The sequence below is a fragment of the Triturus cristatus genome, chromosome 6 (genome assembly GCF_964204655.1).
Source record: "Triturus cristatus chromosome 6, aTriCri1.1, whole genome shotgun sequence".
Classification (NCBI taxonomy): Eukaryota; Metazoa; Chordata; class Amphibia; order Caudata; family Salamandridae; genus Triturus; species Triturus cristatus.
In genome coordinates this window covers 376,474,153-376,499,944 of record NC_140589.1, presented here as the reverse complement: position 1 = coordinate 376,499,944, position 25,792 = coordinate 376,474,153, and positions in this window count along the sequence as shown.

The window sequence follows — 25,792 nt, the reverse complement described above, 5'->3', positions numbered from 1 at the left end:
CCTCGGTTCTAAGGATGAAACACAGAATAAGGTATAATGTGTTTACTGTTTCTTCTAGTAACTAGTGTAGAGCCATACAAGCAAGTGACTGTGGATTATCACTGACTACCACGGGTTGAGTGCTTTGGTGGGGTCACCCATGCTGCTTGATACTGGTCACTAACTGCAGCTTTATCTTATATGTTTTCTTTCCCACAGTGTTCCAATTTAGGAAAGAACACATGGTATTATTAAACTCCACACAAGTCATAAATATTGTTTAATGAACCACTGTCATTTTATATTGATTAAATAATTATTTTCATGTAGTGTCGTTACTAATAATCCTGTACAACCCTGATGAAGACCTCAATTAACTAGTGTCCATTTCGGAGGAATACACCTACCTGACGGACGCTCTGCTGCGCACCTCTGCATACCTGGGGAGTGGAAGCGCTGTGGTCTCCCCCGCCGCCATTTCTTTTGCTGGCCGCCGTGTGGGGGGACTACAGCCCCCAGAGTTCCAAGCGCCACTTACCGATTCCGCTTCCTGCGCGCCCGGAGGCGCTTAAAACTGCGAGGCTCCCTCGGTGGAGCGGGGGGCATTTCGGAGGAATACACCTACCTGACGGACGCTCTGCTGCGCACCTCTGCATACCTGGGGAGTGGAAGCGCTGTGGTCTCCCCCGCCGCCATTTCTTTTGCTGGCCGCCGTGTGGGGGGACTACAGCCCCCAGAGTTCCAAGCGCCACTTCCCGATTCCGCTTCCTGCGCGCCCGGAGGCGCTTAAAACTGCGAGGCTGCCTCGGTGGAGCGGGGGGCATTTCGGAGGAATACACCTACCTGACGGACGCTCTGCTGCGCACCTCTGCATACCTGGGGAGTGGAAGCGCTGTGGTCTCCCCCGCCGCCATTTCTTTTGCTGGCCGCCGTGTGGGGGGACTACAGCCCCCAGAGTTCCAAGCGCCACTTCCCGATTCCGCTTCCTGCGCGCCCGGAGGCGCTTAAAACTGCGAGGCTCCCTCCGCGTCGCGGGACGCGCACGGGCGGCGCCGGGCTAAGCCCGGGCAAAGGGCGGGCCCTCTGTGGCCCTCAGAGGACCGATTGAGGCCGGGACGGGCCACCACACTAACGTGTAAGACGTTATAAGAACATATAAGTAATCACACGGTGGGAGCGTTCTACCCTTTTTATGGTATATTGAACGTGTCGTATTGTTCTTAACTTGTTCATATTTGGCTATTAGGTTTCATCATTTGTGTTGGTGTTGCCATATTGTGCCATAGTTTAATAGTTTAATATAAGTTTTAGGTTTTCCCAGGGGTTTGCCAAACATGGCTAAAGCTATTGCTAGCAGCAAATCCTCGACTACATCAACATTAGATAACTACTTATTCAAAGTAGTCACCAAAATTAACAGCGATAGGCGTAAATCTTTAGGACAGGGTTCAAACTCAACGACTACTAGCCCTTTGTCAAATAGCATAGTCACCTCACTCTCTCCCCTATCTCCCCCATCACATGCTATGAACTGTTTAATTGAGAATAATGATTTGTTAACCCCGGGCGATCAACTTCCTAGTGAATTAGAATCTCCCAAAGTTAATAGGGATTTAGTAACCGAAGTTAATGAGACCGTAGAAGACCCGCCGGACCTGTCAACTCAGAGAGTGCTAAGATCCCGTAAACGCACTCATTTGAAACAGGGTTGCGTACGAAGTACTCATAAAAAGACGGGTCCTGCTTCATCAAATCAGGTTACCAAGGAATTAGCCATTCCTAATAACTCTATGGCCAAGCTAGACTCTCATCAATTTGATTCCTTGGTAGGTCTCCTAGAGTCCAAAATCCTGAAAATTGTCGAACCCTTAGTTACCAAGATTGATGAACTATCTGCTGAGATTGAAGGCCTACGTAATCTTTTGGCACGTAAGAATAATTCCTCTGGGAATATGACTAGAGTAGCCGAGGGTCTACCTGCATCTGCTGACACCCCCAGGTCCCCAAAGGATACCCTAAACAGTGCAGATCCACCGGTTGTTGAACCCACGACAAATGTGAACAACACTTTACTTCCCGAAAGTTGCTCAAGTAGTAATAATGTAACGGCAAGCACACATTTAGGAGGAGCAAAACCAGATCTTCCCCCTGACTGTGCCCCATTTGTTGTGGTGTTAACAAATGTACCCCCCTTGAAGGATGTTGCCCAGAAAACTACCCCAGAAACCCATGAATCCCTTAAAAATAAATCAGTCTCGTGGCTAAATAAGCACTATGGTTTTCCAGCACATTTAGCTCACCAAATCTTAACAACGAGAAGAGTTTCCTGGGTTGGGCGCTCGCGTAAGACTATAAAGGGGGACTGTGTTGTAATAAACTTTAGAAATCCCTTCATAGTGCATAACATCTTATCAAAAGCTACTTTGCTCCCCCACACTGAAGAGGGTATTACCCTTCATTCACTGGGTTATTTCTATAAACAACAGATAAATTTACACCGTAGTGTCCCATTGGAGGGCAGAGTACGTCATCTTGAAGGTCAGTTTCCACAAGGTCTTGTTATTTCAAATCGTTTTCAGGCTTTGAGTAACTTAGATTCTAATGATTGACTGCACCCTGTTGGGGTTATTTCTAGATTTATTAGGGAAAGTTCATCCTCTATAGAGGAAGAGGACATGGTTTCCAGTGGTTCTGTACCAGTTACAAGTATAGAGGGCACCCAAAATGTCATGCTTGCGATGGGGAATGTCTTTGATGAAAGAGTGGATGATACTGTCGTTGCCCCTCGAATGCCCTCAGGTACAAGTGTCCTTAGTTGGAATATAGCCGGCCTAAATAACAAAGCTCATGACCCCATATGGAGGGACAGTTTATTAGGCCACGAAATTATTGGTCTACAAGAAACTTGGGACACTGAAAATACCTTTTTGCTGGATGGGTTTTCTGCTTTTTGGTCACCAGCGGTGGCCTCTTGTAGGGGGAGGGCTAAAGGCGGTCTTCTAACCCTTATCGCATTGACCATTGAAGGTAAATACAGTAAGGTGGAGACAGGCTCGCCTTATTGTTTAGCAGTAGAAATCCAATCCAACTCAAATGGGATTTGGCTCATTGTAAATTTTTATAATTTATTTATTAAGAGCACGCCAAATGAACACTTACTCAGTCTATTTGATTTTTTGCAAATGTATAATGAATCTTGCAAAAATCCTTATTCGGTTATTGTGCTTGGTGATTTTAATGTTCATTGTTGTTTTAATAACTGTTTTATTTGGGACAGTTTAGGTCCACCCAATCAAGGAAACCTACATTTTGAACACACACCACAGGGGTTATTTTTAGATGAACTTCTTGTTGGGAATTCTATGGTCTATCCCGTCAATCACACTAATGACATCCCGTCCTACAAAGGAAGTGGCTTAGGTTCCACTATTGACTACATTTTTGTCACATCCAACTTAGCCGAAAATGTAAGTCAATATAAGGTAAAATGGTCTGTCTATAGTGATCACAACCCTGTCCAGTTAATTCTCACTGATGATCTTAAAAAAAGAGAATCTGATAATTCTACTGTCAGAACACTGGACATAAGGCCAACTGACCAAACACGCCGCCTGAAATGGTGTCAGCTGGTCCCAGAGGATTTTACTGAAAACTTGTGGGGAACGGTTGGGGATGAAATACTTTTGTGTTCACAAGACGGGATCTGTAGTGATGCAGTTCTGACAGCTTATGATAAGATTTGCTGCCAGGTAAATAGTGATCTCAAAAAAGTATGTAAGGATAAACCCATAACCGGGGAGAAATGGTTCGATCACAGCTGCTCATCCGCCCAACGGAAGCTAATGGCAGCTCTCAAAGCGGTCCCACTTGATAGAGCAGAAATTGCCATCTGTAGGAAGGCCTATAAAATGGCCCAGAAAAAACGTAAAAATGAAATTAGGGATGAGGCATGGAATGAACTCCTGTCCATTGATGTCATTAAAAATAGTGCTAAATTTTGGGCTATCGTAAACGAGCCTTTTTTTAACGGGAAAAGTAATAATGAGCTTGAATGCGGTATCCAAGAGGACAAATGGTATACCCATTTTAAACAGGTGTATGATGGAGATGGTTCGAGGGTGGGGTCCTCATTTAACTCTGAGAGTTATACTTTGTCTTTCACAGAACTAGAGGTCACAAATGCAATCTTGCAAATGACAAGTAATAAGGCGCCGGGACCTGATGGAGTCCCGGCTGACCTTTTTAAATCAGATATAAAACTCTGGTCCAAAATCCTATTTAATGTCTTTACAAATGCTTGTCAACTGGGCCTTCCAGCGACGTGGGCGAAATCTGTCATCATTCCTATTTTTAAAAAGGGGGATAGAGGCAACCCGAGCTTCTACCGTCCAATCTCCCTTATAGATTCCTCAGTGAAAGTTCTGGGGAGGGTGGTCCTCGCCCAACTAAACGGATGGCTAGAGGAATCAGGAAAACTCTCTAAGGTCCAATATGGATTTAGGAAAGGGATGGGTACCACAGACCAATGTTTAAATCTACAACTTTTAATTGGTAAATACACGGTGGCCAAGAAAGGAACCTTGCTGGTTGCCTTCATGGACTTGTCATCGGCCTTTGACCGCGTAAATAGATCAAAACTGTGGCCCATGCTCCTTACACTTGGTGTAGACAAAGACATCGTCCACTTTTTAGCGGATCTACATAGAGAGTTAATAGCAACAGTTCGCTACGATCAAAGGGGTAATTGCACAAAAGATATACCCATATCTTATGGGGTTAGGCAGGGGTGCATCCTGGCACCTCTCCTTTTCACACTGTATATAAATGATTTAGACAATACCCTAATCGCCTCATGTAAAGACATCCCCCGTGCAGGGAAATGTCTAGTTCCTGCGCTCTTATATGCTGACGATGCCGCCCTAATTGCTAGAACGGGTGTGGGCCTTCAGCTACTGCTTAATTCATTTGCTGATTTTATGAAGGATTTGGACCTATCTGTTAACTTTGTTAAATCACATGTCATGGTCATCGGCCCTAAATCTGTTAAATCTAAAACCTTTGTATGTGGGGGTCATCAATTATCCAGGGTTTCTTCTTTTCCTTATTTGGGTGTTCTTTTTGATGATCGAGACTCTGGGGTAACCCAAATTACGGCAAAAAAGATTGTGTTTTCAAGAGCAACTGTGGGTGTTCTGGGCTTCGCCAGAAAACTAGGTGCTAGACCAATGAAGGCCCTTATCCAGGTGTATAAAGCTAAGTGTCTCTCCATAGCTTTGTACGGAGCTGAGATTTGGGGCATTAATAATGCCAAAAGCTTACAGACTGTTGAGGATAGATTTTTAAAAAACCTCCTCTCAGTCCCGATCTCAACTGCCAACTATATTGTTCACCAGGAACTTGGTATGGGTTTTCTAGAAGATAGTATTGCTCTGGCCCCGATGCTGAAATGGATCAGCATCTGGCTCAACCCGGATTTACACCTGAATCACACAATTTTGAGAGACTGTATGTCGCTTGATCATGGGCTACATATACCCTAGTTGAAATATATTCGGAACCTGGCGATTAAGCTTGGTAGGCCAGAATTGTTTCATTTTCCTGAGACCCTGGTAAAAGGTGACATTAATTGGTGTAAAGAAACTTATATGTACATATCTACCTCGGCAAGGGAAGAGAAGGAGCTGGTTAAGGGCTCCGTTAGGGCCCACCAGCTCTGTAAAACAATATCCTCCATGGAACCTTATCTTGGATATGTAACAAATGCAAATCATCGTTTTCTTTTAACCAGATTTAGATTGAATCAATTACATCTACTGATTGGAGCCAAGAAAGGCTGGAAAAGGGCGTTGGATTTTGGCCCCTGTTCTTGTGATAATTTTTCCCCCCAGGATATGATACATCTTTTTTTCTTTTGTGAGCACTTTATTGACATTAGGAAACGTTTTTTAATCCCTATATTAAGAGATAAAGGCTTTGTTCAAGTGAGACCTGCTTTCTTGTATCTTCAGCTGTTAAACAATGTTTGGGAAACTTTTAATATTGCGAATTTTTTAACTGTGGTAATTCGCTCCTTGAAGAAATGAACTGTACCCTTTTAATGTTCTTAATTGGACATGTTACCATGTTAAACTTATCTGCGTCAATGTGTTCCTTCTTAAGTTTGGTAACCTACCAAAAATGAATTTTGTCTTTTTAATATGTATTTATTGTAGTATGCTTTTATGGTTTGCACTTAAACCGAATAAAGACTTTATGACTGACTGACTAGTGTCCCACTTAAATTGAAACGCTTCAGCACATCCTTGCTTTGAGGAGCATGATCCCAGTCATGGAACATTTTTATCCTTGCACTAAAATGTTGAAGCCACAGGTTTTTCTGTTTCAAGGACATTAGCTCGCACAAGGGACCACATGAAATATCCTAGTACTTGAGAGAGAGAGAGAGAGAGAGAGAAATTGATTATCACTTATCTCTGTTAAAATGTTTAATGTACTTTTTTTCATGCTTCTGTGTGAGTTTCTAATTGTGGTGTTTATTGTTTGAATGAAGGTGTTATTACAAATAAGGTTGAGACAGATATTTGAGAGTGAAACAAACTTAACACAATGAATAGGTTGTATGTTCTTTATTAATACATTGTTATAATCCTTGACCAGTAGGCGTTTCTGCTCGTTATTAATCTGTCTGATCCCTCTCTCCAATAGGTCTTAACTGGGTCAAACAGTGTATAGATAAGATGCTTCAGACAGATCATGCAGGGGCTATAGAAGGGAGAATATACTATTGCACCAATTTGTGAAGACCCTGTGTCTGTTGGACGTGTGGCAAATGCATCAATTTCCCACTGGACAGTACCCTTTATTTCTGGAGCTCATACCTGCGAATCCATTTTTTTGTTTTACTTAATATAGGTACATAGACCACAAAAAGAAAAATTTCTTGCTATAGGAATCTCGGACCATTCACCAGTTGGGACTGCAATTTCTTTTAATGGGCTGTGGTTACTACAAAATAGAGAGGAATTGGTTGAGCTACATGGGGATACTGGTCATTTTTTTGTAAACATATTTTATTGCATTTCTTATTTTCATTGGCATCACTACAATGTGCACAGCTTGCATCATTTCATACATCCAATCCTGTATACATGCGTCCGTTGCAGCTCTCCGCTGCAATCCAGATATATATAACATCTGAATGCGGCTGTTGCATTGTCTATCAAGGAACTAAAAGAAGGTGAACATTTGTGACAATCATATTTCCACAATATTATTACTAACTTCGCGAAACTCCCCTATCCCCGGTCTCACGCATACTTCTCCTTCCGGTCGCGCATGTGTAAACATCAGTCTAGGCTTGTTGCCTGGTCGTTTGCATGTGCCTTGATACCTCCTGCGTATACATCGACATTGGGGCTTGGTTATTCTTATATGCACAAGGTGACCCCACTTATGGCTGGGCTTCATCTGCAGCTATGGACTCAAGAGCTTCCAATAGAGCATCCCACTCTAATGCTATTGGTACTTTCCGTAACCCTCTAAGCTCTTCCCTATGTAGTGTGGCGCTCTCTGCATTGCCCCAGCGTATTAGTTCCGTGTGCCATATCAGTACATCCGGAGGTCTCCGTGATTTCCATCTCATTGTAATGTTTCGTATGGCTAATATAAGTGCTAGATCCATAAATCGGTATTGTACTTTATGTTTAGGCATTTGTGTATGCAACCCTAAAATGCACTCCTCCACCGTGTTCTTCACCTCCCGCTCTGCCGCTTCCCTTATTCTATGCCTTATGGTGTCCCAATATACTCGTAGTCTTGGACAGGTCCATAACATGTGAATTAGGTCAGCGCCTTCTAACAAACATCTCGGACAGTGATGTTGTGTTTGGGGGAACATTCTGTCCAGTCTATGCGGAGTAAGGTAGGCCCTGTACAATACCATGGTCTGTATAAATTTGGATTTCGTGTCCCTCGATGCCTTCCGAGGGTGTTCTAATACCCTTGCCCATTCCTGATCTGTGAGGGACCTTTCGATATCCCCCTCCCACGCAGCCTTCAGTGCGTCCAAAGGGGCCGCAGTATGTGTGCTGATGCCGGTGTAGAGCCATCTGATAAGATGCCTACCCCTTCCCATATAATGTACCATTTTAACCAGGTCATTCGTGTGGGGCTCCTGCCTATTCGGGGCCCAGTGCCTTTTAAGGTATTGTGTCAGTGCAGCGTGTACAAGATACAACTGTTCCGGGGCCCCAGTTTCGTTAACGAATGTGTCATGATCTAGTAGTATCCCATCTCCGAACAAATCCGACATCGTGGTGGTTCCCGCATTCAGCCACGGCGCTAATTTGCGCTTCGTAAGTTTACCACTCGTCAGGGGATCCCTATTAAAGGAATGTTCCCTGCGTATGCCCTGGTCGGTTGTGTATATTGCAGCGCCGCCTTCCAGCACCGAAGCGCTGTGTCCAATAGTGGGGGGGGGGGGGGGGGTCCTCGGGGGTCCACCACCTGGCAGCAGCAATGCATGTAGTTTACCATTATCTATGTCTGCCTCTGTGTACCCAATTTCCTGCAAATTGCGGCCCGCCGTCCAATAGGACAGCCACTGCAATTGACAGGCGTAGTAATAGGCTCGCAGGTCTGGGACTCCCAGTTCCCCCATACATGTACCCACTTGCAGCTTTTTAAGGCTGATGCGGCATCTGCCATTACCCCAGACAAGATCAATGAGCATCGTGTTCAATAATTTGAACGTGGTGTGCAGTACCATTAATGGTAGGTTAGTAAAATAGTACAAAAGTCTCGGTAAGACCACCATTTTTGCAAGGGCCGCTCTTCCCATCACTGACAATGGCAGTGCTGTCCAACACACAACGCTGGAACGCAGGCAGGGCGCGGATTGCGTTGTGTAGGTTACCGTCTAGCATATCCGCATGTGTCCTGTATATTTGTATACCTAGGTATTTAAAGGTGTCCGGGCCGCTTCTATATGCTTGTCTCCGAAGGCCATATGCTCAATCCCTGCGTGCTCTGTAATGGGGCTACTGGTCATAGTCTGAAAATAACTTGGCTGTGTCGCAGATAATCTTATGGAAATTGTACAAGGCAGTGACTGGAGAGCAAAAAGGTCCATATTGGCCAATCCTTTTGTATTGTGTTATTTAAACATATGATATTCCAAAGGGATGGAAGGGCCAAAGGGAAAATATTTAAAGACCAAGTTAGACTAAATCCCCAATCTACTGATACAACACAAAACAAGTCTAATGGTCTAAGAAAGGCACCTTAAAACTATGGTAGCCTCAGTGTCAGTACATACACTATGTAACTAAACCTACACAGGAAGTCCTAACTTAAAGGACGGAAACCCATCACTCACCGAAGTGACATGCTTCATCATCTGGGTCCTCCTCTCAGCTGTAAAACCTAGTACAGCTGAGGGCTACAACCCCCTCCCTGAGAGGGAGGAGCACAGGGATGTTTTCAAATGTGTATCACTATCCTATGGGTTCCTAATACCCAGATTGAAGAAGCTGTTGTAATGTAAAGTGAGTGATGCGCGCAGTGCAAAAAAAAGGAAGGGAGCAATAAATGTGCTAATGTGAATTAAAACTGACTATCAAGACACAAAGCCATTTAATAATTGTCTCGTGATGACAGGACTAAAAACAGTGCAAGGTAGCGGTTTTAACAATATAACTGCGAATGTGGTCTACATGTTTCAGCTCTCATGACCCTACCGGTGTCTAGCTTTCTTCAGGACCTCTATGTGAATTGCTACTGCGTGTGCTCAAAAGAAAATAAATGTTACCAAATTAAAATGGAACAATACAACCTATACCACATTAGATCTCAAGGAGATGGTCCATTTGTACAAGTCAACCTGTGTAGAAAAAGTAACGCAGCGTCAATGTGGATATATATACAATACACACATGTAGCATTATATCAAACAATTCCACTGACGCAAAAGTATCACTTACCCATCACTTGTGAGTAAGGGGCAACACCTCACCTGGCAACAGCTCAGGACGTGAGGCACCGCTCTGAAACAGAAGTGAGAAAACTCCATCAATGAATTCTCACTGAGTGAGCATTAAACGGTATTATTTGTGCTCAAGAGGAGTCTACTACCATAAACAATTGCAATCAGTCTATGCACACTACACGTGCCTCTGACAGCAAAGCCAACCTTGAGTTCATAAAAATGAAAATAAACAATGGCGTCTCGTTCTAAAAAACTGCCACAGTAAAAACAGTCTTCAATGTGGCCTGGCACTTAACTTGGTACTGCAAAGAAGTGGTAAAGTAAGACGGTAATCGACCACATCTAAAGATAAACTGTCCTTACTAATTTCCACTGTGAAATTAAGGAAATTATTCCTAGAATTCAACCAAGCAAAAAATTCAAGAATCGTGGTCTCTTCGCCTCACCAGACCACAAAGAGATCGTTCTTTAGATCAACGTGGCTAGTTTCCAATGCTATATTATCGTGTTAAGGCACGTAGTGACTAGTTCTGAGTTTAATATTTGTTTGAAAAGCATTTAACATGATTACAGTATTGATTTTTAGCCCAATACTTAATTGAGGTATATACGCATGAGGATACATACTATCTGATTGTGATGCGTCGCCACCGGTGACACCTCAAATAGGTCTAGTCTACTGTAGACATGAATTTGCTCAATCGTGCTGTGGGCTTTGTGGCTTTTTAGAGGCTTTGTGATCGCCTCGTTTCAGTGAGACTCATGTGGCACCTCAGTTACTTATGGCAGATGTGGTCGATTATAGTGTTACTTTACCACTTCTTTGCAGTACCAAGTTAAGTGCCAGGCCACATTGAAGACTGTTTTTACTGTGGCAGTTTTTTAGAACGAGACGCCATTGTTTATTTTCATTTTTATGAACTCAAGGTTGGCTTTGCTGTCAGGGGCACGTGTAGTGTGCATAGACTGATCGCAATTGTTTAGGGTAGTAGACTTCTCTTGAGCACAAATAATCCTGTTTAATGCTCACTCAGTGAGAATTCATTGATGGAGTTTTCTCACTTCGGTTTCAGAGCGGTGCCTCACGTCCTGAGCTGTTGCCAGGTGAGGTGTTGCCCCTTACTCACAAGTGATGGGTAAGTGATACTTTTGCGTCAGTGGAATTGTATGATATAATTCTACATGTGTGTATTGTGTATATATATCCACATTATTGACGCTGCGTTACTTTTTCTACACAGGTTGACTTGTACACATGGACCATCTCCTTGAGATCTAATGTGGTATAGGTTGTATAGTTCCATTTTAATTTGGTAACATTTATTTTCTTTTGAGCACATGCAGTAGCAATTCACATCGAGGTCCTGAAGAAAGCTAGACACGGGTAGGGTCATGATAGCTGAAACATGTAGACCACATTCGCAGTTATATTGTTAAAACCGCTACCTTGCACTGTTTTTAGTCCTGTCATCACAGGACAATTATTAAATGGCTTTGTGTCTCTTGATAGTCAGTTTTAATTCACTTTAGCACATTTATTGCTCCCTTCCTTTTTTTGCACTGCGCGCATCACTCACTTTACATTACAACAGCTTCTTCAATCTGGGTATTAGGAACCCATAGGATAATGACATACATTTGAAAACATCCCTGTGCTCCTCCCTCTCAGTGAGGGGGTTATAGCGCTCAGCTGTACTAAGTTTTACAGCTGAGAGGAGGACCCAGATGATGAAGCGTGTCACTTCAGTGAGTGATGGGTTTCCGTCCTTTAAGTTAGGACTTCCTGTGTAGGTTTAGTTACATAGTGTATGTACTGACACTGAGGCTACCATAGTTTTCAGGTGCATTTCTTAGACCGTTAGACTTGTTTTGTGTTGTGTTATTTAAACATACACACAATTACAGTAGCATAGGTCCAGTTAGTGGAGCGACATTATGGGCATATTACATGCTTTTTAGGTCTCGGCTTTCGAAAGCAGCGCATGTGCTGCTCTCGCCATTCGAGAGCTTCTTGGAATCAATTCAGATTCTGAAGCTCTCGGAGGCAGAGTTCTAATTGGTTCTCGTCATATTGCATGCAAAACGTAGGTTTCTCATTGTAAAGGAGGCTTCTTAGTCCCACCTTGTTGCCGCCTTGTCTCCTTTTGGCCACGCCCACCGGGATTTGATCTTTTACTGGCGGCGTGACACTCTGCTTCATTTGTCCCCACGCACTTTTTTCTTCTCACTCAGCCTTGGCAAAGGCAGCCGCATGTTTAGTTTCGCATCGCGCTTTCACTTAAAGTAAAAGCGCAATACGAAAGTAAACACGCGGCTGCCCACCAGCGCCGTGGTCTCCGGGTTCCTGTTTGGCAGATCTTCCTTCCCTCATAATTACAGCCGTGTGTTTAGTTTCGTCTTGACTCGTTGTCGCGCGCAGGCCGGCGTTGTTGCGGCTTCTTCCCTCCCCTGCTGGATGAGCTGTCTGCAGCGCGCCTCAGGCTTCATGTACTCGGGACCAAGGGGTCATCGGCGTGCGCGGTCCATGGCACCAGCCACGTCGTCTAGTATTTTCTTGGCGCTGTGCAACGGTAATGATGATGAGGGGGGAGTAACAGGACGCTGAAGGTAGAGGGGTGGCTTGGAGTGTGTGACGGGTCTCTTTGAAGTGGCAGTGGTCTTTTGTCAGGGGCTGTTGCCGCACCTCTTCAGGTGCATGGTGGGTGGAGTGGAGTTTGGCCGTTAACCACTGCTTTTGAAAGCGCCCGTGTGGTCAGTACGGAGTACCTGCGCTTCTTTATTTTGACGCGGAGAGTACCTCCACTTGCGGACACTGCTGCACTACATTTGATGGGTGACCCTACTAGCAAGTCTCCTGAGTAAACGGGTCCTCTAAAGAGTGAGTATCCGCACTTCACTGCCCTTTTAAATCACCGCCATGAACGCGTGTATTGTCGATTCTCCTGACCTCTACGATGCTCTCTTAGTGGGCTGTTGCAGTGCATGCATCCCACAATGGGCACAGATTTCCCTACCAGAGGACTGGGACAGTTTCCTTTGAATCGCTTTGTCCGGTAAGAGCCTGGCTCTTATGCTGGGCCACGTGAAGGATCGATACGCCTAAACCGTGCGGCTGCCTCCTTTAACAGTAGATGTCCTTTCTATATTGTTCTTTCGTCCGTTTTTCAGTCCGTAAGTGTGCAACGTAAAATACCATGGACTGAAAATGAATAACGTGAGTAGTTTGGTTCGTGTTCACGGACACATGAGCTAGTTTCGGAAATGGACAGATAGTGATGCAGTTTGGTGTACCAATCCACCAGTACTATTGCTTGTCATGAGAAAGCTGGCCACTAGCAGCAGAAGAACGGGGTAGGATCCTGCAGCAGCGTGGCCTTTACCTCCGTGCAGTCAGCTTCAGGGTGCAAGAGCTCAACAAACAACTGTATGTAGTCCCCTAGGGGTACAGATAGAAATTGCATGTGGCTTTGAATTTCCTCCTGTAGACCTCTCTGGCTGTCACGTTAGATGTGAGTTAGCTGACCCACTTCCAGTTTGATCTTTCATTTCTCGTACTTGTAGTCCTGCGTGTCAACTGGGGGCAAAATGAACAATATATATGTTTAAGCGAATACCAGATAAGTCCTGGTACTCCAGCGCTGTACTGGCTAGGTTAAGAACCTCCATGCTTGTGTGACTGTACAATATAGATGATTATGCTGCAAAAGAGCTTGTATCGTTGATCACTAATTGAACTTCAAGGAGAAAGATCTAATAATATTCAGACAGAACGTAAACACCCGTGTGTTCTGCAGAAGATTAGTTCCTAGAGGAAGGGACCAGAATAATACACACGTTTTTCAAGATCCTCTATATTGCCTGGAGTGTAGTTAATTTGTCTGCCATGAATATGCTAAGTTATTCATAGTGTGGAGATATTAAAAGGAAATAATATTTTTTCATGGTTTGTTGATGCATCAGCGATGCTAAAGTAGAATATACCAACAGTTTTCCATATTACTCCAAATGTTAAACAAACATTGGCAAAGGCGATAGACCTGTAGTTTGCTGTCAGCGTTTTGGCTTTGCCAGGGCTCTTTTGTGAAAGTTTTGGGGAAACTGTTGTCAAAGCTGCTGCGCCTCTGAAAGTCTTAAAAAAAAAAAAATATATATATATATATATATATATATTCACTGAAAAAACCATAGGTTTCACACATGTTATAGTTAGCGGAAATTTTACTGATAAAAAACCAATGAAATTCCCCCGTTATAGTTAGTGCAGGCAACTATAACTCACGCGACCGCAATCCTCTGCTGATGCTAATACTGTATTTAGACACTTATTTGCCCATGTCTTCTTCCATACATTTTTAGCTATACATATATTACAAATATTTTTTTTTCATAAAGACACATATGTCATCAGCAGAAGATTGCGGTCGCGTGAGTTATAGTTGCCTGCACTAACTATAACGGGGGAATTTCATTGGTTTTTTATCAGTAAAATTTCCGCTAACTATAACATGTGTGAAACCTATGGTTTTTTCAGTGAATTTGCAAGGTTTTTTAAATGCTAATTCCTAACTATAACGTGTGTGAAACCTATGGTTTTTTCAGTGAATTTGTACGGTTTTTTAAATGCTAAGTTACTTTACGCCATTTGTGGCGTGCGCGCCCACTTAACGCAGTTCGTTCCGTGCGCGCACGGTGCGCTTCGCGCACCGTGCGCGCACAGTGAGCACGCGGTGCGCTTCGCGCACCGCGCGCCCACTTTACGCAGTTAGTGCCGTGCACGCACGATGGGCACGCGGTGCGATGACAAAGCAAGAAAGCACGTCAACAAATCTGTTTCTGCTTTCCTCCGTGACTATGGTATGGGTGCCATTTACCACAACAACTTGCGTTATGACATGCAAGACATTTATAGAGGAGATGGTGTGCACTTCAATGATGAAGGGAACAGAGTCTTCCTCTTGAACCTTAGACTCTGCATCGGTACTTACTTGTAGGTACCACTAAAAAATCATTTCATAAACACAACGGCTCTTTTTAGAGCCCCCTAATATCTAAACACTTAAATCTGATTTTCATTTTTTTTTCCTACCGTACGCTTACCGTAAGCTTACCGTACGCGTACCCCGTGATTTTTTTTAAAATCAATAAATGTTTTCTTTGTACTTTTCTGTCCTTCTTTGACCCCCTTACAAATGTTAGGGGGTCTGTAACTCTCCTCATTGCCCCCTTTCCTTGTTTTCACTCTTTTTTTTCAGAGTGAAATACACAAAATGGCGGCCGCCGCTTCCTGGTTTCGGCCGATTCGAATGTTTACTAAGATCTAAGAGCCAATCAGAATCGCGCTCGCGCACGCCACCGTACGCTTACCGTAAGCGTACGGTAAGCGTACCGTAAGCGGGCTCAGATATATATATTGATTTAAAGGCTATTTTCTCAGAATCTACTGAACAGATTTACACCAAACCTACAAAAGGCACTTCCTTGACCTAGGGACTACCTCTCTGCCAAATTTTGAGTAATTCTGTTCAGCCGTTCGGGCTGTAGCTCGTTCTAAAGGTCCTATGGAAAAATGCATGGGAAAAACGCGTTTTGGGACCCCCCTTTTATCTCAGCCCCCGCTTGACGGATCCCCCCGAGACTTTCAGGGTAGGAGCGGAGCGTAGCGCCCCACCTATTTTGAGAAATTCGCGAGGATTCGTCGACCGGCGCCAAAGTTATTCAAAATAGAATGTTGAGGTTTTCCTATGGAAACGTGGTCCTAACTATAACTACCTACTGGCGACCGCCAGTAGGTAATATATATATATATATATATATATATACACATATACACATATAGCACTATTTTTCTTTTAGCTTCTCAAAAAGCACACTGCCACAGTTTGGCCTGGCACTTATAGAAACTACTGTGTGTTGATGAACCCCTTGCAAATGGGCAGAATGTTGCCACTCTGTGAAGTTAGGCAGTAGCTGATGCATGCTGACCAACTCCCCATTGCTGTATGTATTTTAAAGAACTGAAGCTCAAAATAGTTAAAGTAAAAATATACAAATCATGTTTAGTATTTCTAATATTTTTCCATGTAGAAGCATTTGTGTGTCCTTGTATACACATCTCCTATTCTATATCCATGTTGATGTGAATTGATATACAGACGTTTGTGTATAGTGCACACTGCACAAGCAATTTGATTCTAGCTGCAGAGATATTGGGAATCGAGTAAGTTACAGCCTAGTATATATGTAAAATGTTCTGTGTACATGGAAGATGGGTGTTAAATGCAGGACTTGTGACCCTTTGGCAGGGTGACTGAAGATGCAAACTACATTTCCAAAAGGCATTGCATGCCTCATATATATCAGGCAGGCAGGGCATATGCAAACAACAAAGAAGTTTGCTTATGTGACTTCTATAAACAAGTGGGAGAAGTGTTGATTCTGGGGTGTTAGAGCAGGTGGGGGCGGGGCTTGATTCCGTAACGGAACTGCATCTGTGGTTGGAAGTGGCAGATTTGCTGAGCCAAGTTATTCCAGAGGTCTGGTGCTGACCCTTAGAATAATCTGTGTTCTGGCAGGTTATGAGAGTGACCAGGACCTGTCATTCTGCTGAGTGTGCGTGCAGCGCGTGCTCGGCAGATCCCGTTAGGTGCAGGGGATACCTCCTTAGCACCCCCAACCTGCCCGCACGCCTCTTGCCTGAGCTCCGACAGGGCTTTTCCCAGAGTTTTCCTGGCTCCAAAACCCGCGCGCCATTGTTTTTGGGAACTGTAGTCTTTATGGTTGCCTATGCGGTTTAGTTTTCTACCTTGGAACTCTACAAAAGACCACAGATCCCAGGGGGGCACTTCTTCCGGCCAAAAGGCAGCAGACTTACCAGCAGACCACCAGGCACTACACGGGACGCGGACGCTGTGTGTTCCTCTCGCCACCACTTTTCATCGTTGGCCGCAGTAGGGGGGAACTACAGCTCCCGACATCCTCTGCTTCCAACCGGACTTCCTTACGGACAGCTGCGCGCCCGGAGGCGCTACATAAACAGAGGCTCCCTCGGTGGAGCGGGGGGCACTTCTCCCGGCCAAAAGGCAGCAGACTTACCAGCAGACCACCAGGCACTACACGGGACGCTGACGCTGTGTGTTCCCCTCGCCGCCACTTTCCATCGTTGGCCGCAGTAGGGGGGAACTACAGCTCCCGACATCCTCTGCTTCCAACCGGACTTCCTTACGGACAGCTGCGCGCCCGGAGGCGCTACATAAACAGAGGCTCCCCCCGCGTCGCGGGACACGCGCGGGCGCCGCCGTGCTGAGCCCGGGCAGAGGGCGGGCCGTCTGTGGCCGTCAGGGGCCGAGGGAGGCCGGGCCGGGCCCACCCTCCAGGTCTCCTGTCCTGACGGTAATGTGACTATTTTGCTGTTGACCGTACTTATATTGGGTTCTCGAGCTTATAACATACTGTTAGCCTCACCTTACGTTCTATACTGTTCCCATACCACCTGCTAATGGCAATGTCGACCCGGTCGGGTAGGGGAGGCGCTTCAGGCGGGCCATCAGTGAGCGGCACTTTAGACCATTTTAAATTCGCGCCTGTTCTGTACTTGAAAAAGAAATTGCCCTCACTGAACGCCGTCTGTCCCTTGACGCGCACAACGATAAAACGCTCTTCAATTGGAAAGATTGCTTCCGCTGTTTCTCCTGCCCCAGATAAAATTTTACCCGATGGAACGCCATTGGGACACACACAACACATGTCACCCACTGTGGCTGTGCCTCTCGCGAGACCCATAGCCCATGGCTCACACTCACAGCTCAACTTATCATATTCTCCTCTTTTCCCTACCTCATTAGTTGTCTCTGAATCTATTAATAACACATATCCTTCCCCCGAAATCTGTGTTTCCCCCGAACCACCTACCCCAGCAGGACCGAACCCCACTCTAAGTAAAAGTAAAAGAGTGGGCAACGGTAACATTGAGGACCACACAAAAGTCCCCAAGAAAAGTAAAGGGAAATTGCGTATCACTCTCGAAAAGAAAGCAGGTCGTACAGTTTCTTCTCAACCTCACCACCAGAGGTCTAGACCAACTCTCGTACAGACCCCCAATTTAGTTCCCACAAACTCTGCTGAGCAGCGCCCTTTACATTCTGATTCGCTAGAGGTTCCAGAATTCCAACACCCGCTTATCGATCAAATCAAGTCACTTATTAACTCCCTTCTATTACCTCTGATGGAAAGAGTGAGAATACTGTCCGAGAGGCTTGAGAAGTTTGAACAGTCCTCCTTGGACAACTTCTTCTCCCTTAAATCTCTAATCAAGCGGCACTCAAAAATGGGCCAAGAAAATTGTGTAACCAATGACCCCCACCAAATTATACACGTTGACCCTGCTTCCAAAATTGCTCCATCACACCTAAATGCGACCTCATGCCCAGGGGTAAAGAATGGAATTATTTTTCCTGGTACTAAGTCCCCGGCATCTACATCTCAATCAGGTACTTTATCCAAGGGGAAGAAACTATCCATTGCTTTAAGCGACAGCCCCGCTATTCTTGAAGCACCAGGTTGCGTGGCAAAACCCGCGCAGATCTCTTACAAACTACTTAGTAACGACCCAGCCCAAGACCACCTGAATGGCGTTGCCAGTAACCCTGTGGAAAAACTACCTCACATTAATCTTCCACCCGAGTGCCAGCCCTTTGTTGCTGTTTTAACAGGTGTTCTACACCTTAAAGCTGGCAAGTCAGAATCTTTTACCGAGTTAAAAAACAAGACGACATACTGGCTGAACATTAATAGGCCACTCCCTAGGCACCTGGATGGTCATGTTCTTCATGTTAGGAGGGTTTCTTGGGTGGGGAATAGACCAAAGCAAACGTCTGGTGATTGCGTCATTATGAATTTTAGGGATCCCCATGTAACCAAGCTAATTTGTAATAATGGACACCCAGGCTCTAATACCAATGGGATAGAATGTTCAGACTTAAGTCAATTTTATTCTGACCCTGTGTATTCCTACCATTCACACCCCCCCCCCCTCTTCACCTGCCTCAGGATGAATATTTCATGGGAAATTGGCCTCCTTGTGGAAATGTCCACCTTCCTTTTGTCCAAAATAGGTATTGTGCCCCTTATGGGCGCCATGGTTCCTATTGACATGAATCCTCTTTTTCTGGGGACAAAATTTATCCCTCTGCAGGAGCCCAAAAAATTAAAGATCCAATTGCGCTTACCGCTCTAACTGAGGAATTTCCCCAAAATATCCAGCAGTGTAGCCTGCAGTCTACCTCTTTTCATCAGGCTAGCAACTGTCCTTTGCCGTCCTTTCCATATAACTCTCTACAGGATTCTTCCAACTCTCCTGGTCCCATCACAACGCAAGATGTAGCAACTGATGCTTCCTCTCTTAAGGTTCTTAGTTGGAATGTAGCTGGTCTTTCCAGCAAACTTGACCTTCCAGATTGGAACTCCTTAATAACGCCTTACTCCATTTGTATCTTCCAGGAGACATGGAGTACAGTGCCCCATCACATGGTCGGTTATACCACTTTCTTTATACCGGCCATCTTACCATTAACAGGAAGAGGTCGCCCCTCGGGCGGTCTCCTGATTTGGGTTAACATCTCCATTCGGTGCTCTGTAAGGCAGGTTTGTACGGTTTCCCCTGACATTCTAAAACTTACTTTAAAGGGTTCCCATGGAAGGAAGTCTCTTGTGATCTATAACGTTTACGCCAGGGGTCTTAGCGGTGGTGCATTATCGCCTGTATTTCCACTCCTTGAGGGTGAATTGCGCAAGTCCCACCATACATCCCATATATTAATAGCCCGCGACTTCAACTGTTCCTATGAGCCTCTCGCCTCATTGGATCTTCCCGATCTTTTTGAGGATGACTTCAAAAGAGGCATCCCATTGCTATCCTTAACTCCTATAAAGAGATGGACGAAAACAGCCATATTTTTAAATACTATGACTCTCGAGTTTGGATTAAGGGCTACAAATGGCAGAACACCTTCTGACCTTCAAGGTACGCACACTTACAATAGGACCAATCATACATCTCGGATCGACTATATACTTCTTGATCTTAATCTCTGGCCATATGAGGTAGATATGGAAATAATCCCCTCACACGATAGCGATCACAATCAGCTATCTCTCAGTATAAAATCACTATGGGAAGATATACGTGGGTTTCTGCCCTTTCCAGTAATTAGCACTATGCAAACCCATGAGGTATGTCCCGCCAACTGCGAGAGACGCCTTAAATGGCGTAACGTGAGCCTAGATGATGTAAAAGTTGATCTGATAAGATCAATACTGCAGGAAGTGCAAGTTGATCTGGCCTTACTAAGTACCCACGAGACTCCCTTTGATAAGGCTTCTTTGGTCTTTCAAGATACTATAAGCAAGCTGGGTAATTTATTCCGTATAGAGGGTAAAGGTGGCCCACCAAGCGGTGTGACCAAACGCACCCCCACCGATGGGTGGTATACACCAATTTGCAGGAAGAAAAAATCAGCCCTAATTGCGGCCATCAAAACTAGGATCACATCCAAGATCCAGTTGGCTAGGAAGGACTATAAGATTACTGTCTCTAATGCCAAAAAACTCTGGGAAGAACAGTATTGGCAGACACTAAGAGAGGCTTCTCTCAAACGAGATTCTGGCTCCTTCTGGGAAATAATTAGATCCAAAACCAGACCAGCCCATGTACTTTTAACATGTAACATCACGAGCATGGCCTGGTTCGAACATTTCTCTAAACTCTATTCTTCCCGGTCGGAAGATTTGGGGACACCCTCTATTGAAGACGTCCCCCCCCTTGTGAAAGCTTCGAACATTACTCCTTTCACTGAAAAGGAAGTAGTCTTTGCCATTAAGTCTATTGTTCCCCTGAAGGCAGCTGGCCCAGACGGCATTCCTGGCGATGTTTTAAAACTTGACCCATCTAGATGGGGGAAGCTTCTTTCTACCTTAATCAATGCCATCGATAATGGTGCCCCGGTCCCCGAGTCTTGGAAGGGGGCGGAGGTTGTTCCCATATTTAAAAAGGGAGCCAGAGACGATCCAGCGAATTATCGCCTGATCAGTCTTATTGATTCATCTCAGAAGGTGACTGGGAAAGTGATTTTGGAGAGGATTTTATCTTGGGCAAATGACAACAATATCCTCTCAGACTACCAAGCAGGCTTTAGGGTCGGGACAGGCACCATAGAGCAGGCCTTTAGACTGTTTCTCCTTTATTGGAAGGTCGTATTTCTTGGAAAGGGTAGTCTCTATCTTGCCTTTATCGACCTGAAAACAGCTTTCGACCTTGTCCCCCGCGATACTTTGTGGCGTGTTTTGGCCAACATGAATATTCCTCCTTATTTGTTGGCCTTACTAATGAAATTACATGATGGAAATTATGCCCAAGTGCGATGGGGGCCTCAGGGCCAGAAAACGGAGAGAATCCCAGTGAACAGGGGCGTCTGCCAGGGATGTGTTCTTGCCCCTACCCTATTTTCACTTTATGTGAATGGTGTAGTGGATCATCTGAAAAAAGTCCCTTCTGATGCACCATCCCTGGCGGGCGACCGTATTCCAACTCTCCTGTTCGCGGATGACAAATCACCAAAGGGATTACAAATCCTGCTTGATAGCTTTCAAGCATTCTGTAGTGCTAGAGGCCTCATTATAAACACTACCAAAACCAAGTACCTAATCTGAAATCCACCTAGAAAGTTAGGGCGGCCCCCAGTTTTGAATTCGGTTACTCTTGAGCGGGTAAAAGAATTCGATTACTTGGGTATTCGCATTACAGACACTATGCCCTGGTCATCCCATTTACGAAAAATTTTACTAACCCACAAGAGGGTTACGGGCGCCCTTCTCAGGGAGCATCGATCCTCCATGTCCCGGCCAATAGCTCCAGCTTTGGACATATATAAAGCAAAAGGTGTGAGCTCGGCACTTTATGGTGCTGAACTATGGGGCCTAACTAACATTGACGAGCTTGCCAAGTCTGAATCTAGCTTTTATAAGGAACTGTTGGCACTTCCGCAGAGCACCCCTCTAGTTCCGTTACTAATGGACCTAGGGTGCCATTCAATGAAAGACCTGGCAAAAGTACGCCCCTTACTCCTATGGGCCCGGATTTGGCGGACCCCTGAGTTAGCTAAATACGCGGAGGGTTTATCTGATATATTATCCATCCCTTCTTGGCATAAAATTAAATGGTTGAAAGATGTCAAAGCTCTACTTCTTGATCTCGGCCTTAAAGATGCATGGGATAATAAAACGTCTCCTCCAAAAGCAGAGCTCAAGAAACTTTACTGGAGTTGGGTGATTGCAAAAAGAAATTCTAGTTCCCTTGGTGGCAGTAGAACTATTGAATTCCTCACGATTAAAGATGTAGTGTGCTACGAGCCTTACCTCGATATAATTCAAAAGCCGTATGACCGATCCCTCTATCTTAAGTTTAGGATTGGCACTCTCCCGGTTCGTGAGCTGACTGCACGCTGGAAACCACCCTCCCAGACATCACCATACTGCCCTTTTTGTGAGTCCAAAATTGAATCAATTGCACATGTTTTATTCGCATGCTCGAAATACAAAATCCCAAGATCTTATTGGCTTAATCCCCTATGCAAAACTCTGGGAACACGTGACCACCGCATAGCCCTGCGCATTCTGAAATCAGATGCTCGACCTCTCCATGTCTGCGCTCTGTCGAAATTCTTGAGGTGGTCCTGGCTGTTAAGAACTAAAGCCCTTGTAGCCCTTAGTTAAGCTGGATGATTGATTCTCCCCTCTGTATATATTCTCCTTTTATATTGTCTTATTTATTATGTCTATAGGTACTTTTTAAACTTTTGCTGCTTATCTTGGGTTGCATGATTGTTACTGCATTTTTTACGGTTTGTGCTCACTTTGTATGTTACATTTGTATGTGCTTTTTAAGATATGTTTTATCGAAATAAAGCTTATTTCAATCAATCAATCAATCAATCAATTATTTCAATCATTCTGCTGATCCTAGTTTACATGTGAGTATATTATATAGTTTTTAGGTCTCGCGCCTAGCGTTGCAGTGCAAGACCTCACGTAGGGGGTTCTGAAAGCTGACCACACGCTTGTGCGTGTGGTTTTGCTTTCGCTGGCTGCAATTGGCTTTAGCGTGCTTTTTTTTCCCAAAATACAGCACGCAATTGGGCAAAGGCGGGTGCATGTCCCGCCTTTGCTCCGCCCATTCGTGTCTGTTACGCGCATCACCGGCACAGACCACAGGCTCCCTCAGACCCGCTCCTCTGTGGTGCCTGCGCACCACTGCTTTTGATTCCCGCCCCCGCTCCACTGTGATGCGCGCGTACCACTGGTTTCATTTCAGCACGGAAGGGGCTGGGGAGGTGCTGCTGAAGCCGTGTGACACCATACTTTTATAGAGGCTTTAACTGCAGTGTGAGTAACCCATTCTTCAACCCAATTTTCTATGTCCAGATTTAGCTTTGCTGCTGCTATGTTCAAATAATCGAGCCATGGATTGTTCCCAGTAGTGGAGATAGGTTTTAAGACCGCTTTCTTTGAGTTCTTGTTTGTGTGGGATTGTTTGCTGGAGGAAATCGCTGCAATTTGGCACGCGATGCTGTCACTGCATGGTGGAGCCAGCAGCCCTTGCCAAGCGTCGCTCTGCACAGCTATCTCATGCCTTTCCGATAGCACGCATCTTCTGTGTTGTCTGTGATTCACGGCCGGGCCCTCACTTGCCTAAACACCAGAGACGATATGAATGAACATATGCTGCTCCCAATGAGGTAGTTTTACCTTTTCGTTGAAAATTACGTAGCGCGTTTACTTTACGTTTTCGTTGAAAATTACTTAGCGGGTTTACGTGCACTAACCCTGGACACATTACCCGCTGAAGGGTCATGTGCTTACAGATGGGTGTGTAATTCTCTCTTGTCCTCCTCGCATGACATTTGGCAGCAGAAATGCACACCTTTCAGCAGGTTGGAGTTCTCTTCAGTGCATACTCCCCTTTGAATAGGCCGTCTCCTCGTTTGAGACCCGAGATGGTAAGTTGTGGAAATGTGGGTCTTTTTCTAATTTTTACTTTTTTCAATTCAGTTCCAAGCATTTACAAATTGACATTGTAATCCTCAATAGAGTGACAAATATACATAAGTAATACAACTCAACAATTAATTGGTCAGAATAAACCTAGAAAAGCTTAAAAAAAATAAAATCTTTGAAACATCTGTTGCTACAGGAGGCTGTATATAAAAGACTTGATAAGCAATTTTTATATTGTGACATAGGAGCGGCTGCTGGAAATATAAATGTCTGGGCGCTAACAATATAGGACACGCTATAAGAACAGGTATTAAGTAAGATTCTGCATCCCTTTTTTCTATAAAATACCTATACATTGATCAGATCTCAAAACTTCCCACTTCCATATATGATTCCTATACTACTTTTTTTATTTTGAATGGGAAGCCATCTTGTGGGAACCTGAGATCGTCTCCGGCAAATTTAATATTAACACACTGTTTCTGTAATTGCACTTTGGCATAAATCTATTGGCTGTGCGGATCTAGTAAGCATGGCATGAGAGTTCAAAACACTTTGTCTCCTTTGAGGTACCCTTGTATATCGCAGTCTTGTTTCAATGTAAAAATATACTTACTGCATGGTTTGTTTTAAGAGTCGCTGTCATGCCTACAGCTGCATACACACAGAAATAAGAAAGATAGAAAATGCAAGGTATTATATCACCCTTCAGCTATTCGAGTAGTTCATTAGACTGTGTTCCACAGGCACCATAACAAAGCAATGGAGTCAGCTGAGCAGGACAGTATTTGCACATGGCTACGGAAAAGAACTTGTTTAGTTGAGGAAACCAAACATAGACAGAAGTGTGGTAAGTTATGAGTAGGCCCAAAAGTTCTATAGAAGTGCAACACTCCACCAGCCATGAACAGTGGGCGACTCCGGAATACGGAGTGGTAACAAAGATAATATGTAGAAATAAAGCTCCTTCATCGCTATGATATGTCTACATTGTCCTCCTCGAAGCGCCATCGCACCCATTGCAGACGATTAGGTACTGCTTGGGGTTGACGGCTTCGGGCGCCATCTTGAGTGAGGCGAGGAGCTGGCGAGCAGTCTAGTGCTCGGCCCCTCCCGCCCCACAGGCATAAATGGTTCCTTGGCATCGGAGTCGCAGTGGACGAGCGCAGCGGGCGCGCCGGCAGCGCGCCGAAGGCTCGCCAAAGGTGAGCCCGTCTGCGCCCGTCCGCGCCAGTTCCGTGCCTAGGGCCAGTCACGCTGCCGGTTTCCATTCCACTCAAAGGCATTCCTGGTCTAGATCCCAGCTGATAGCCTTGAACAAGGGAGCCTGCATTCCCCAGGCACGGTGCAATTTGACTTTGCTTAACCGTTCTCACTTTAAATGTAAGCAATGCACTTTTTCTTTCTCGATTAATAAATCAATCCCTCCTTCCCCTACAACTACCCCTCCCACTCCGATACGACCCTACACGGCCGGCTTACTGAACTGCCGCTCTCTACCGTGTCACTCAAGTGACATATGGCTGCTGCTCTCTGTGACGTTTTGGGATTTATTTTTTCTCACAGAGACGTGGATCAAGGACTCTTCTAGTCCAGATATTGCCCTGGCCACACCCCCGGGCTATCGCCTAATGGGTATTAGCCGCGAGGGAGGAAAGTCTGGTGGTGGAATTGCTGTTATTTTACAGAATCATCTAACTATCACCTATAGGAAAATCCCCAATTTAGGACCTATAGAGGCACTCTATTTTTCCATCTCAGATGCCTCCACTGCCATATATT